Below are 15,520 nucleotides of genomic sequence, written 5' to 3'. Positions count from 1 at the left end.
TATTTGTTGAGAATTAATGCCAATGATAACCTTAAGAGTAAAAGGCAAATCACGAGATGCATTGTGCTTAAATTGGATGGCTTCAAATATATACATCCATCTCCAAACTTCAAAGTCTATGACTTTAAATTACACGGCAAGGCAACCTTCTAGCTCCTTTTGGGCTTGCTCCATGATTACGAGGTTGCCCTCATCCATCTTAATATTTTGGCCATTCAGTGTGAAGATTTGGGGCAATGAGAAGTCATTTTCATCAATTTAGAATTAGTTCTTGTATTGACGCCATTGTTAAAAAGAAAAAAAAAAAAAAAAAGTGCTCCGCGTAACTCCATACAAGGGAGAATAATGGAGATACAAAAAATAAAATAAAATAGAAAATGTAGCCAGTCGCATTGGTGGGTCCCAAGCAAAAAAACTCACAACTGCTGGTCCATTATCGACCGGTTCTTCTTCCCTTCTTTCTAGGGCTTTATAAGTATTATGGTGGTTTTTTTAAAATATTTTTTATTTAAAAATATTTTTTTATTTTAAAAAGTTATTTTTAACAATAACACATTAAATTTATTTAAAAAAATAATTTAACACAAAAAAATTTCCAATTCTTTTTAAATGTCATTTGAAATATAATTTTAAACTGTTATTTTTACTCGTGATTTCTTTAGAATAAAAGATTAAAAGAACTTAGGTATTTTTATTTTCTGTAAAAATTAGCTATAAATTATAGTAATTAATTTATATAAGCAAATGAAATAGAAAAATCAATTTAATTTTTTTTATAAGTTAGTTTGAGAATGTAGTAGATATTATTTTTTAAAGTGTTTTTCACTTAAAAATATAATAATATTTTTAAATTTTATTTTTTATATTTGTATATCAAAATAATCCGAATTAAAAAATTAAAACAAAAAAAAATTAAAATTTCTTAGAAACGGCTCAACTGCAATCACAAACACATCCCCAGAAGTAGACACGATTACCATTTGATACGAACTTGCATCAAGCCACATCTACAGCTAAGATGATAAGTTGCATGATTGGAGCCATGTGCTGCACCGTAGGAAGCCCATCGATGATTTTATTAATCTAGTTTACTAAATAAAACAGGAGCCGTCTTTTCTGTTTTCTTTTTTATTTTTTTAAAGAAAAAACCTAATCTCCGGTACAATCAATGACTCCTTTTTATCATTTTTTATTTCGGGAGATGGATATCCTAAGCTTAGTTCGAATGTACGAAAATGCCCTCGTCTTTTTCCATCCATCTGTTTTTCTTCCCGTCCCTTCCTTTTTTTTTTCTTTTTTTCTTTTTTTTTGGTGATTGAAATCCCCAAACAAACTCCTGCGAGTGTTTTACAGGGTGCTGTCCTGTACTGTTATTGCAAGCGTGCGGTGTTTACTATGGTCGCGTCACCAGGATTAGACAAGGCTTGTAATAATATAATCATAACACTCCTTAATTTTCAAGAATATATTAGAATATCTGTCTGCCCACATTGCCCTTCCTGTTGGACGACAGATCATGGCCGTCCATTTGATAGAATTGGCTCAGATAATTGCTAGGCCAGCAAGTGACTTTTTTTTGCTGTTAATAAGGAGCAAATTGTTGCTAGAGATGAGATCTATAATGTTGTTGTTTCAGGCAAACAAGTCCATAATATACTACAAGCTTTCCTTTTTATGGTGTTGTTCTTAGATCCATGCTAAATGCCTAAGATTTGAGTGGATGATGGATTCATTTCATGGGGGTGTTTCCGATTATTTTTTGTATTATCGTATTAGTGAATATTAATCAATATTCTTGTGCACCATTTACAGAGAAGAGGGGACATAATCCTCTAGACTAGTGATGGCTCAACATGTTTAGATGCGCACATGACATGAGTGAAAGGCTTAGGGCCTAATTTTATAAGAATTAATTAACAAAATCACCATGCCATGTGGGTGTTTGACTGTAGCAAACTTTGTTGTCTATTCATTCTCTCACAATTTACCCTTGATTAGAGTAGTTTATTTTTTTTAAAAAAATAATTTTATCCTTAAATTTTTTTAGCATCATTGAACTCTTCCAAATTAGGATCTAATTACATGCTTTTTTTTAAGGAGAGAGTGTTAAATTAAAAAACAGAGGATTGAAGTTAAAAAAATGGGTAAATCAGGTGACAGATTTATTTGAAAAATTTGTTTTAGCCCTCATCTTTTTTAGCTATTAAGGAGTCGATCCCTCTAATTTCTAAAAAATTAATTTTTGTTCCAAACTTTATTTTCCTCTTTTTTGAGTTCTTTTTTTAATGGAGAAGAGAGAAAGACTTGCTGAATTCTGATTTAGAGAGAAAAATTAATCATTGAAGAGACGATTCTAGCCACCAAAATATATAGTCGATTTTGGTGTCAATGAGTTTTATTTCATAAGAGGAATTTGATCTAGATGTTTTTTTCTATCTCCTTGCCCAATGAGATATATAAATCTAATCGTGAGAATAATTTTGGCTTCAAATTGATTTTTTTAGCTATTTTTTTGGTTTTTTGTGGCCATGTATAGGTTTATCAAGGTGTTTTGTGTGTTTTTTTTTTGTCAAAAATGGATTAAGAAATGAGTTTTAAATAGAAAAAACTCAAACCCATGATTTTTCAGGGACCACTGGTCACTGAAATCTGTAAAAAGCAGATGACACATTGTCAATGACAATAATAATAATAAACAAATTAAAATAGGCTTTTGTTTAGGAGTGTTGAGACTTAAAAGTAAATAAAAATAGATATTTAGGCAAAGAAAAACCATAAAAAATAAAACAAGGATCAAATTCAAATTTTGGAAAACTTGGGGCAAATGTGTAATATTTAAATATGTCCATGGCTTCTCCAAGAAGCCAAATATGGCTGACCACTTTGCTTAAAAATAGGGAATCTTGTTGGATTTACTTGATTTTTCACTATAAATTCATCCATTTAAACACTAATTAATCTTGTTGGATTTACTTGATTTTTCACTATAAATTCATCCATTTAAACACTAATTAAGATAAGGTAAAGGATAAAAAGGGAGTCTATAAGGATTTTAAGCTAGTAATTGAAGAATTCTTTGAGGAAAACAAAGTGACAGGAAAGAAGAGGAAGAAGTGAAAACTCATTTCCATTTGTTTTCTTTTTTAACTTTCTAGTTTTTAAGTGGTAAGAAACCTTGTCTTATGCTTGGTTTAAATTTATGTTGTAGATTGATGAATTTGTGTGAAAAAAACATTGTGAAAAGTTGAGCTTATATGAATTATTATCTAGATTTAAGATGTGCTATAATCATATTTTTAGATGCTGGAAAAGAATGAGAAAAATAATTTATGACAAAGAATTAAAATGCAAACTTACCCCTTCCAATGATGAGTATTTCGGCCAAGTGGAAAAAAAAGATGGCTAGTGATGGCTCAACATGTTTAGATGCGCACATGACATGAGTGAAAGGCTTAGGGCCTCATTTTATAAGAATTAATTAACAAAATCACCATGCCATGTGGGTGTTTGACTGTAGCAAACTTTGTTGCCTATTCATTCTCTCACAATTTACCGTTGATTAGAATAGTTTATTATTTTTTAAAAAATAATTTTATCCTTAAATTTTTTTAGCATCATTGAACTCTTCCAAATTAGGATCTAATTACATGTTTTTTGTTAAGGAGGGAGTGTTAAATTAAAAAACAGAGGATTGAAGTGAAAAAAATGGGTAAATCAGGTGACAGATTTATTTGAAAAGTTTGTTTTAGCCCTCATCTTTTTTAGCTATTAAGGAGTCGATCCCTCTAATTTCTAAAAAATTAATTTTTGTTCCAAACTTTATTTTCCTCTTTTTTGAGTTCTTTTTTTAGTGGAGAAGAGAGAAAGACTTGTTGAATTCTGATTTAGAGAGAAAAATTAATCATTGAAGTGACGATTCTAGCCACCAAAATATATAGTCGATTTTGGTGTCAATGAGATTTATTTCATAAGAGGAATTTGATCTAGATGTTTTTTTCTATCTCCTTGCCCAATGAGATATATAAATTTGCCCAATGAGATATATAAATCTAATCGTGAGAATAATTTTTTTAGCTATTTTTTTGGTTTTTTGTGGCCATGTATAGGTTTATCAAGGTGTTTTGTGTGTGTTTTTTTTGTCAAAAATGGATCGAGAAATGAGTTTTAAATAGAAAAACTGAAACCCATGATTTTTCAGGGACCACTAGTCACTGAAATCTGTAAAAAGCAGATAACACGTTGTCAATGACAATAATAATAATAAACAAATTAAAATAGGCTTTTGTTTAGGAGTGTTGAGACTTAAAAGTAAATAAAAATAGATATTTAAGCAAAGGAAAACCATAAAAAATAAAACGAGGATCAAATTCAAATTTTGGAAAACTTGGGGTAAAGGTGTAATATTTAAATATGTCCATGGCTTCTTCAAGAAGCCAAATATGGCTGACCACTTTGCTTAAAAATAGGGAATCTTGTTGGATTTACTTGATTTTTCACTATAAATTCATCCATTTAAACACTAATTAAGATAAGGTAAAAGATCAAAAGGGAGTCTAGAAGGATTTTAAGCTAGTAATTGAAGAATTCTTTGAGGAAAACAAAGTGACAGGTTGGAAGAAGAGGAAGAGGAAGAAGTGAAAACTCATTTCCATTTGTTTTCTTTTTCAACTTTCTAGTTTTTAAGTGGTAAGAAACCTTGTCTTATGCTTGGTTTAAATTTATGTTGTAGATTGATGAATTTGTGTAAAAAAAACATTGTGAAAAGTTGAGCTTATATGAATTATTATCTAGATTTAAGATGTTGTGCTATAATCATATTTTTAGATGCGGGAAAAGAATGAGAAAAATAATTTATGACAGAATTAAAATGCAAACTTACCCCTTCCAATGATGAGTATTTCGGCCAAGTGGAAAAAAAAGATGGGGAGTTGTTTGATTAAATTATGATGATCTATAAATAGAATTATGTTAGTTAGAACCAATATTAGGTGGGTGACAAAGAAGTTGAAAGAAGAATTAAAGAATTTTCCTTCCTTTATTAAGTCAATAGTTTTAGCCAAAGTAAATGCAAAAATAAAGGATATCAATTTAAATTTTGTATGACATTGTGTAGGAAATGTGTTGTTGTATTTGCTAAGATGGATTAATATGAACTTGTAAAGAAAAATGAATGTATGAATTGAAAGAATTGAAGAGAAAAATCCACCCCTCACCATTTATAGAGTTTTAACCAAATCATAAAGTAAAAAGGTTGGGATAAATTGATATAATTGTTATGTGATTTATATAGAAATATGTTATTAAGAATAGTTAACATGTGAGTAATGCATGGATTTAGATAATTAAAAAGAAAACCCACCTTTTGATATTTGAAAGCTTCGACCTAAGACTAAAAAATGAATAATTCAATTGATGAATAAAAGGAGGGCCCCTTAGTAGATATTACTTATCATGTGTTGACGACATCATATTAGTCCAAATAGGGTGAGTTATTTGGATATAGAAATGATAAAACATCTAGACAACTGGAGTATCACAGCCAGAGGGTTCAGGCTATCAAGGGCAGACGACTATTCCCCTACCAGTAGCATCTACAGGAGCTTATGTGCCTCATGTTAACCCTACTTTCTTAGCGCAAATTATTAAAGTAATAGTTATTGGTATATCTAGTGTAGCAGTTCTATCGACTCTTATAACTGCTGCAACTCTACCATCCACAAACCACGTGGTTACTTTAGTCTGACTGGTTAGAAGTATGAGAGAGATGGGTTGTGAGCCATATTTATTGAAAGATGATGCAGAGATTGTATGTAGATGGATTCAAAAAGTGAAGAAGACATTAGCCCATATTAAGATACTAAAGGAACTTTGGGTGGGTTGTGTCACTCAATTACTTTTTAACAAAGTGCAATCCCGATGGAAGACTGTGTTAGTAAGGAGAGCTATTAAGATGCTGACTTAGGATAATTTTAAAATGGAGTTTGAAAACAAGTTCTACTCTAGATACCACCACAAGATGAAGGAGTAAGAGGTTTTGGCCCTAAAGTAGGGAGAGATACCAATGTTGAAGTATGAGAAAAGATTGCATGATCTCTCCATGTTTGCTCCATACTAAATGCGTATTAAGCAATATTTTATAGAAAAACTACGAAATGGATTTGGATAAGAGATAAAACATGGGTCGGTAGTCTTATAGTTTAGAACAGGTAGAGAATTAAGTAAGGCAACCCAGCTCTAAAGGCGTGTATGGGTGAGAGTCAGCATGACCAATCTGGGTTTGGAAAAAAGAAAGATTCAATTTTTCTCTGGTAAACCAACCCTTATGAAGAAAGGCAAATGAAGCTAGTTCAATCAGCTTAGGAAGAAATGAAGGAGTTTTAGATAGGAAAAAACATCAGTTGAGGCCTTCAAAGATACATGTGGAGGGTTGACTAGGGGACAGTTGATTCTAAAGCCTAGTTCTGCTGGAGTGGTCTCAGAATAAAAGACTATTATTTATCCTCATTATGTCTAATATGAGTAGAGATACCTGAGTTATTGTTATATTTTTAGAAAAAAAAGGATACACGTGGTGAGACTGTTAATATCTAGACTAATAATGCCATTATTATAGAGAGCAGAAACATTTTAAGAAGGATTACCCTAAAAAAACCATTGATTATACTTAAGAATAGAGGTACTAGACACGGAGTTAGTAACAATTTAGCATGATGGACAAATCTTTTTAACCAATATGATCAGTGACTAGTTATAATAGGGGATGACCTAGGACTCAAGGCGATAAAACATAAGGGAGAGTGTTCTATATGACTTAGGAGGATGTTAAAGTCGCTTATAATATAAAGGGGGGTGTTCTATATGCTATGATTGAATTCTATATTTGTATACACATTCATATATAACAAGTAAATTTATGGGAAAACCTTGGGAAAAAACTTACAAAGTAGAAAAGGGATTCACAATTGGTATCTCTTTAGATGAAAGTGTAAATATTGATCATTTATACAAAGAAGTAAGGTTTAACATTAATGGGTGTGGGATGCGAGTAGACTTTATACCACTGGAGCTACATGATTTTAGGTAATATTGATCATGAGTGTAATATTAGGAATGAACTGGTTAGGCATGTATAAAGCTCAAATGGACTATTTTACAAAAAACAATGACCCTTCAATGATCGAATGGTAAGAGAGTAACATTTAAATGAGAGAAGAATGTCATACCGAATTATCTAATTATAGCTATGATTGTTGGGAAGATGATGAGGTAAGGTTGTACTTAGATGATAGACTCGGAGAAGGATGGTGTTAAGCTGTCAAATCAGCCTATATTAAAAGATTTTTCAAATGTATTTTCAAAGAAGTTACCATGATTATCTCCGAAGAGGGAAGTACATGTCTTTATTGATATACTTCCAAATATCTCTCAAATAACCCAATCACCATATAGGATGTGCCTATAGAGCTAGTTGAGTTGAGGACTCAACAATATGAATTACTAGATAAATGGTTTATATGCCTAAGTAATTCATCATGAGGAGTTCTAATATTGTTTCTAAAAATAAAAGATGACACATTTAGACTCTGTATTAACCATAGGCAATTGAATAAGGTGACAATAAAGAATAAATATCAACTTCCGAGGATAGATGATTTGTTTGACTAGTTAAAGAGAACGATGGTATTTTTAAAGATAGATTTAAAGTCAAGGTATTGAGAATCAAGGAAAGAGATATCTTAAAGACTATTTTCAGGACTTAATACACACATTGTCTATCATGATATATTATCTACTCTTATCTTGGAAAATAAGTTGCTCAAAAGGGTGAACTGTATGAAGTTTAAGAATAAAGATTAATGTTTTGGTTTAGGTTTCAAAGCTAATAATAGCTAATAATAAAGACTATTAGAAGATGACAAAGTTGAAGAGAGAAAGATAATGGATCAAATTAAGGGGTGTGAATCTAATGATGAAAAGATAGATGTTTATCACATTTGCAACACCTTTTGTCACCTTATATACATCATCAATTTACTATAAAAGACTAAAGTTTTGATGAATTATTCCAAGACATGAGAGTGAGCATTCTATTATAAAATAATGCTGAGAACATTATAATGAGCTCTACACCTATAAGTATTGAGACATTGACTCTCCCACAGTTGATCATTAGTATATCAAGTAAAAATATAGATATAGCTCAATTTGTTATGAAATATTCAGAAGCTGAAGAGCTCGATAATTGGCTCACCGAAAAAATCCTTGCTATTTGCAAGTCCAAGTAATTATCATTGATTTCTTTTTTACATTTTCAATAATTCTAGCTCATAATGTTGGGAAAAAAATTTCTTATTTATGAACTTATTTTTTATCCATGTAATATTATTACGAGGATACATGGTTCCTTTCTTTATGCATCTTGTTCGCTTTTTTTTATTTTTTTTTTCTATATTTGTATTTGCAGTAGCTACTTGCTTTGTAGAAATATCCAAAATAACTACTGCCTTCAATATAAAATAATTACTTTGAAAGTAATTTTACCTAATTTTTAAAAAACTTTAATTGCAATGGATAAAAAAATTTTGGCGCGGAAGACGGTGCATGAATTTGCCAGGTTAATTGAATAATTTTAATGGCCTATAAAACAAAACCAATAAGAATTACAATTGATGAATATAGGCACCGATAGTTAAAGGTTAGTACCTTGGTTTGCCTATATGCAAAGAGAAATATAAAAAGAATATGCATGTGTTAATTTGTATGGTCAGATGTGGGTATGACAGGCTTGACACTAATATCATGCATGTGTTACACAACAAGTTATCTTTAGTTCTAAATTATATATATAGCAGTAAATCATAAGCTAAAAAATGAGATTGAATACTCTTATCAAACTAAAAGAAGTGATGTGTAAGCAATGAAATTCTAGATTATTGGAAGTGGTTGAATATCCACAGTGGATATTGATGTATTATGGTGATTATAAAAAAATAATAAAAAAAGTTAGAGTGTGCGTGGATTTTAAAGAATTAAATAAAACTAGTTCCAATTCATAACAAGTTTTCTTTACCCCATATTAATATACTTATAAATAATGCTGGCAAAAATTCCAAGTATAAATTCTCGTATGCATGGATTTTTTCAAGGTATAATAAATGAGGAGGATAAAAAAAAGTACCACTTTCATCACAACTCGGTCGAAATTAAGATGGATTTCCGAGTCTTCGCTTGATTACCATTTAAGACAATTCAATATACCTTTATCTTTATTGTAATAACTAATTTTCCAAATTACAAGATGGATGACCACATTGCCGGTGACTCGTGATCTTGCCTTCATTTGAGGTCGAGATTTAAGAGGTTCATGCACGGGGGATGATGGGCCAGAAAACCCCACTCAAAGCCTGGACGAGTACTGCCATACCATGTGTACGGGTGTCATTGGTGGAAAGATGGAGATGGCAGAGATGCTGAGCCACTAGATGCCACCCACCTCAGCTTGCCAAAAGCCAGGCTAATTGATAGATAGCACTTCGTCGATCGCATCATGGTTCATGCCTGTCTACACTTGACCATGATCTGGAATTGTCACTAGAGAGTTGAAACTGCGAGCCTAGTTGAATATATTTTTCCAAGTGATGGAAAGATAATAATACATCAATAATACACCAGACGCCGGATTTCGATGAAAGACAATGACCTTTGTTTCCTTGGGGCACTGAAGCTACTCTCTCTCTCTCTCGGGTCATCACTGAAGTTACTTAACGAATGAAGAGGTTGCTGGAGAGTTCCTCCATTTCATCTGGCTGAAAGCTCAAAAACACTGTCATTGTTGTGATCGGACATCAATTAGAGTGCTATTATTTTGGACCGACAATATGTTCCCACGATGAAGAGGTTTCACGTTCAAATATATCCTTGAAAGATGGAGTCTTAATTTCAAGGATATGTTTGAAGAACTGCCTTTTTTGTATAAGGTCCATTAGGGACATTCGATAAAAAAGAAGAAGAAGAAGAAGAAAAGATGGCTTGCATCCCATGCTTAGAGTCGTTTGGTTCAAGCTTGAAAGTGACATAATTACACATACTGAGAACATCTCTGGTTATAAGAATGTTGCTTGGGCTTTCATAAGAAGTGCCACGAACACTTTTTAAATACTATATAGATACTGAATATTTCAAAGTCAATGAAGCCTTCAAATTAGATAATTGAATGGCTTGCTGTCTTCATCTACTGATACTCCATAAAACCAAACATTTGTCTTAAGACCTTCTACCTACGATCAACTAGCAGAAACACGCGCGTACTAGGAAGTGCCCTGGTTCCCATTTTGACAGCATAGGTTTTCTCAGGCAATGGAGAGAAGATTTCTTTGGTGCCTGTCACATGTTATTGCTTGGAAAAGTTACAAGAAAATAAATAAATCATGATTTGCATGTTTGCTAAGGACAAAACTCATCACAAGAATCCATAAATAACTAAAAACAATAGCTGTATTGTGCGTCTCGTATCATGTTAGCGTGTATTAGGTCAGTCATAGGAGTATTACGTACGTTGTTTATCTAGACACTAACTGTACGTGCCCATAGTCGGAATAAGTTTAGACGGATAGAAACAATATTACTCTGTGAACACATAAAAGTCTTAATGGGAATGACTGGGTCGGGTGGTAGAAGCCTTTCTGGTATAAAATGCTATTGCGGATGGTGGAATGTGATCAGGATTTTCATTTAAGGAGACACACAGTGAATGGGGCCAAAGAACAAGTTAGGGTTCTAGAGATATTTTCTAAAAGATACCTACTAAATCCAAGATAATGCACCAATCTAATTAATCATGTCTTGAATTGCCCTTGTATGAATCTTTGAGATCATACTTTTTAAGAGAAAGGGAAGGAAAGCAGCTTCTGCTTTTTCCACAGCTCTGCTACAGAACAAAGGAGCAAATGTCAGATTTGGCACGCTCAGTTTTCGACGTCCTGACTGCTACTTGCTCCATGCTTTCGAGTAAAAGAAAGGAAAGAAAAGCAGCTTCTACTCGCTACAGAACAAAGGAGAAAAAGTCAGATAGAGCACACTCAGTTTTCTACTGCTACTTGCTTCATACTTTCCAATGAAAGAGAGTCCGATGATCCATCAGAACCCCAGTGGCTTCGGGGGGTTCTGTGCAAAAGGCATGAACAGCACTCGGTTAAAGGCTTTTGAGACCTAGCCCAGTACACCGTTGGGCTTTGCTTATTTCAGGTCTACGGCAAGACTTGGACAGAATGGTTGGTCAAATATGGCGTGCGACTACATGATCGTCACCTTTTCTCTCCTTCGCAGTTTTACCTTCTCCTTCCCGTGTCGTTTCTTCCACTTCCACTTGATAACATTTCCTTTTCAAGAGATATCTTTTCTCCTTGTTATTCAAAGGGCTTTTATTGTGATCCATTCATGGGGTCTGTGAGCGGAAAGAAAAAGGAGAGAGAGAGTGAGACTTTACATAAAGACAAATTAAGAATGTCAAACCCTTTTTGAAACCTTTTTTTTTTTTTGGTCATGAACCTTCTACAGAGGACTAAAGTAATTGGATATGAATCAATTAGTCAATAATTTGTGGAAGAAGACTCAATAATTCGATCATACTTGATAGTCTACGCATTGGAATTTTGTGCACGATGGTAGACTTGGGAAACGCCGCTGACACTGCGTTTCAGAAATTTAAATTTTTTATATTTGTAAATTAATTTGATATGAAAAATAATTTAAAAAATAAAAAATAATATTTTAATATATTTTTAAATAAAAATAATATTAAAATGACACAATATTTTCCTGCTAATTTTTTTATTAGCGGTGAATTAAACACAACAACATACTTAATATTAAAGAGAATTCAGTTTTATGTTACGAGATCACTATAAAATTAAGTTTAAAATATAGTTTTTATATAGTAATTTTTATATTTTTTTTAATTGAGTTCCGTAAATATTCTTTATTTATTTCCTTTTTATTGTTTGTAAAACAACTAAAATATTTTATCCAAATATTTTATATATATTTTTTATTATACATAAATTTCAACTATAATTTTTATCAAACACATAATTAAATTCAGCTAAACACAACTAAAACTATTTTTTTTTATTAAATTATAACCACAAAATTACCTTAAAAACATCGCCCCGTATAAGGGTTCTGGCTTTAAATTCTAGGAGACAGTTGTGAATCCCAGTGCAGCGAGGTTGATAAACAGCACCGAACCACGGAGATTTTCTGCTTCCTATCCAATCCATGTGCTTTGTGCTGACGTGCCACACACATATTAATGACGTTAATTCATGGATTTCTTATCCTAACTATATTGATGATTATATATTGAGAAATAATTCAAATTTACGTTACTAGCTCATTATTACTTTTTAAAAATCAAACGAAAATTTAGAATGGAATTGTTTGGATTTTAAATATCAAACGTTTTAATTTAATAAACACTCAAGATTATTAATTTATAAATAATTTGGAAAATAATTAGAAATACTATGAAATGTTTGAATGTATAAGACGCATGTAAAGCAAATAAAAAAATAATCTAAAATAATTTAATTTGGTCACACGACTTTCCCTTTTCTTGATATGAAATATTAGTTTAATTACTTAATATTATTCACTTTTCATGTTTTTTCCCTACATACTGATCAAATATTAATTAAAGATAGATTAATTAGCTAATACAAATATAACCTATCTTGATCATATCATGCAACAAATGGCTATGAAACAAAGATGAATGGATTCTAGCTTTTAATGTTAATAACCTTAAATATTTTAATGGATAGATTAAGCTAAATGTTTTAAGATTATATATTTTATTTAAAAACTAAATAAATTGCTTAAAATGAATTCTTTCTCTAAAACACAAGCAAATATCATAAAAAACAAAAATAAAAAAAGAAACAATAATCAAGACTTTACATTGTTCTCGTAAGTAGATAGAACTACTAAATCATTTGCATAAGATCCCATACAAGTTGGGAACTAATGTAATTAATATATATAAAATAATTAATTTAATTTAATTTTTAAATATCTAAGGTCATTAACTATACAATTAAATATTAATTAATTACTATATACAATACAAAAATGATTAAGGGTAGTAAATTTAAAAATATTTAATGTTATATCTGTCTTTCAAATAAAATAAGCAACCTTTAATCTAAAAACAATTAATTCCCATGCTTTTTTAAAATTTAAGCTAATGTATAACTTTAACGTGATTTTATTAAAATTACGTTTCACTAATTTTTTTAAAAAAATTTAAATACTTTTTTGATACTTTACTTTAAAGTAAAGCAGTGAAAGCAATAAAAGTAGGTGGCAAATAGAGTAAAAAAAACAAAAACAGAAGAAGCAACAAATGGCTTCATAAAATGAGTGCTCAATTGTCTATATTTGCACTTACAATTAATTAACTATTCAATTGATTTATTTAACCTCTCTGATCCAGTCCTAACCATCTCCATCAACTTGTAAAGGTGAATTTAATCTTTATTGTGATTTATTTTGTTAAATTTCAAGTCACAAACATATGTTGAAGTATATATTGTTTTAAATAAATTCACATATTCATGGTTTTCTTTCTTTTCATGTTCGACTATGCTAATTTATATCAACTGAGTTATGTGAAATATTAGTGGTTATTTATAATACATATGTTTGGTAAAATAATTAATTTATGGTGGGTTAATATAAATGGAATAATTAAAGGAAACAATTCAAAACCTTAGTTTTTGTTAATTACTATTTTGAAACTTGCCTTTATAATAATAATAAACAAAAAGGTGAGGATTAGGCTCCGTTACCAAGCCAAAATCTCAAATTACTATCCTATAAAGTTTTATATTTAATAAACATATTTATTTAGTTTAGATGAAATACTAACATGTATGCATAATATGTATTTTTATTGTAAAATTAAATAGCAATGCAGCTTATTTTAAGTAATATGTTTTGGGATGATTTTCATCTTTCTTTTAGCATAATCAATCCTTTATTTAAAAATCTCTGAAAGACCAATTAGAATTTCTAGTTACTATAAAAATAAGTGGCGACTTCTTTTTTGTTTTTATTCATTCACGTGTTGAGATGTTTCCCATGACATTATGAATAGTGTCATAACCTAATTTCAACAAACTAACCTTGGATTTTTAGTAAAAGTTATTTATTTTCTCATTTATTTTTATTCCTATTTAGTTTAGAAAAAAAATTATAATTTTTTTATTTTTTTCTATTTGGTCTAGGAAATTAAATTTTGTGCCTAGTAGTTTATTTTTATTATTTCATTTAGTTATCTCAATGATAACTCTATAATTATTTATCCTTTTCTCTTGTATTTAGATATGTAACCAGTAAAAATAGGGTTATTTAACTTATATTTTATCAAAAAACTAGAAAAAAATATATTTAGTAATAAAATCTTGAATTAAAACTTCTATGTGGTAATATATTTGACAAAATTTTATATTGCTTATAATTATTATTTTTTTATGTTGTTTCTTTTGTCAGAAAAATGTATTTTTGTTTATAATACATATGAACTATTTAATGAGTAAAGATAACGATGTATATGATTAGCATGATTAAAAAATATACATAAAAAAGAGATGAAAATATCATAAATAAATAGCGCATAAAAATACAAAATAACAAATTTTAATTCACTAAATCCAAATAAATGAATATATGTATTGCTAAAAGATGGTGAGTTATATGATAAATGTAATAAAAATGGTATAAGTTTCTAAAACATTAAAAGACAAGAATTACCCATGCAACGGCGAGATATTGGCTTCAAGATGTGCATGGAATTTGTCTTCTATCCACACCAATTTATTTATTTTTTAGTTTAATTTAACAAATAATTTTCCAAAATATGTTTTGGCGAAACAGCTGATTCTTTCATAACAATATAAAATCTTAAACTTTATTTGCTCTCTATGTGCATCGAAATCACGAGCAATTTAATTTTCTATGTGATGGAAGGATTTTTGAAATCTTCGCTTCCCATTAAAAGACATTAACGATGCTGCATTTGGAAGGCCTTGCAGAACTCACAGAAAGCAGTGGATTTTTTTTTTTTTACAGACTAGTTTGTATATATTTTAATTAATTTTACAGATTTTAGAGTTAATAATTATATAAATCTCTAGTAATTTTAAGAGAATTCAAACTTATAATTATTAAAATATAAATATAAAACCTAATCAATTGAACTTATATGTAGAATTAAAAGCAATGGACCGTCTCCTGATCTATAATATACTCGAGCTTTCAACTGTACTTTTCTACGTACGAACTCTTTGTATTGAACGACACCACGTTTAAATCAGGAATGGGCATGGATCAGCAACGACACCACGTTTCAACGGTGATAAAAAAAATCTCCAAGGATTCAGACAAGCTAGTGTGATTTGGGTACAAACTAACTTCTTATCCAAGCCCATTCATGCTCGCTCCAGTCTAGTATTCCTTGTGC

This window comes from Populus nigra, chromosome 8 (genome assembly GCF_951802175.1).
Source record: "Populus nigra chromosome 8, ddPopNigr1.1, whole genome shotgun sequence".
NCBI classification, from domain to species: Eukaryota; Viridiplantae; Streptophyta; class Magnoliopsida; order Malpighiales; family Salicaceae; genus Populus; species Populus nigra.
The sequence above is the reverse complement of the archived record's forward strand: the minus strand, read 5'-3'. Positions refer to the sequence as shown.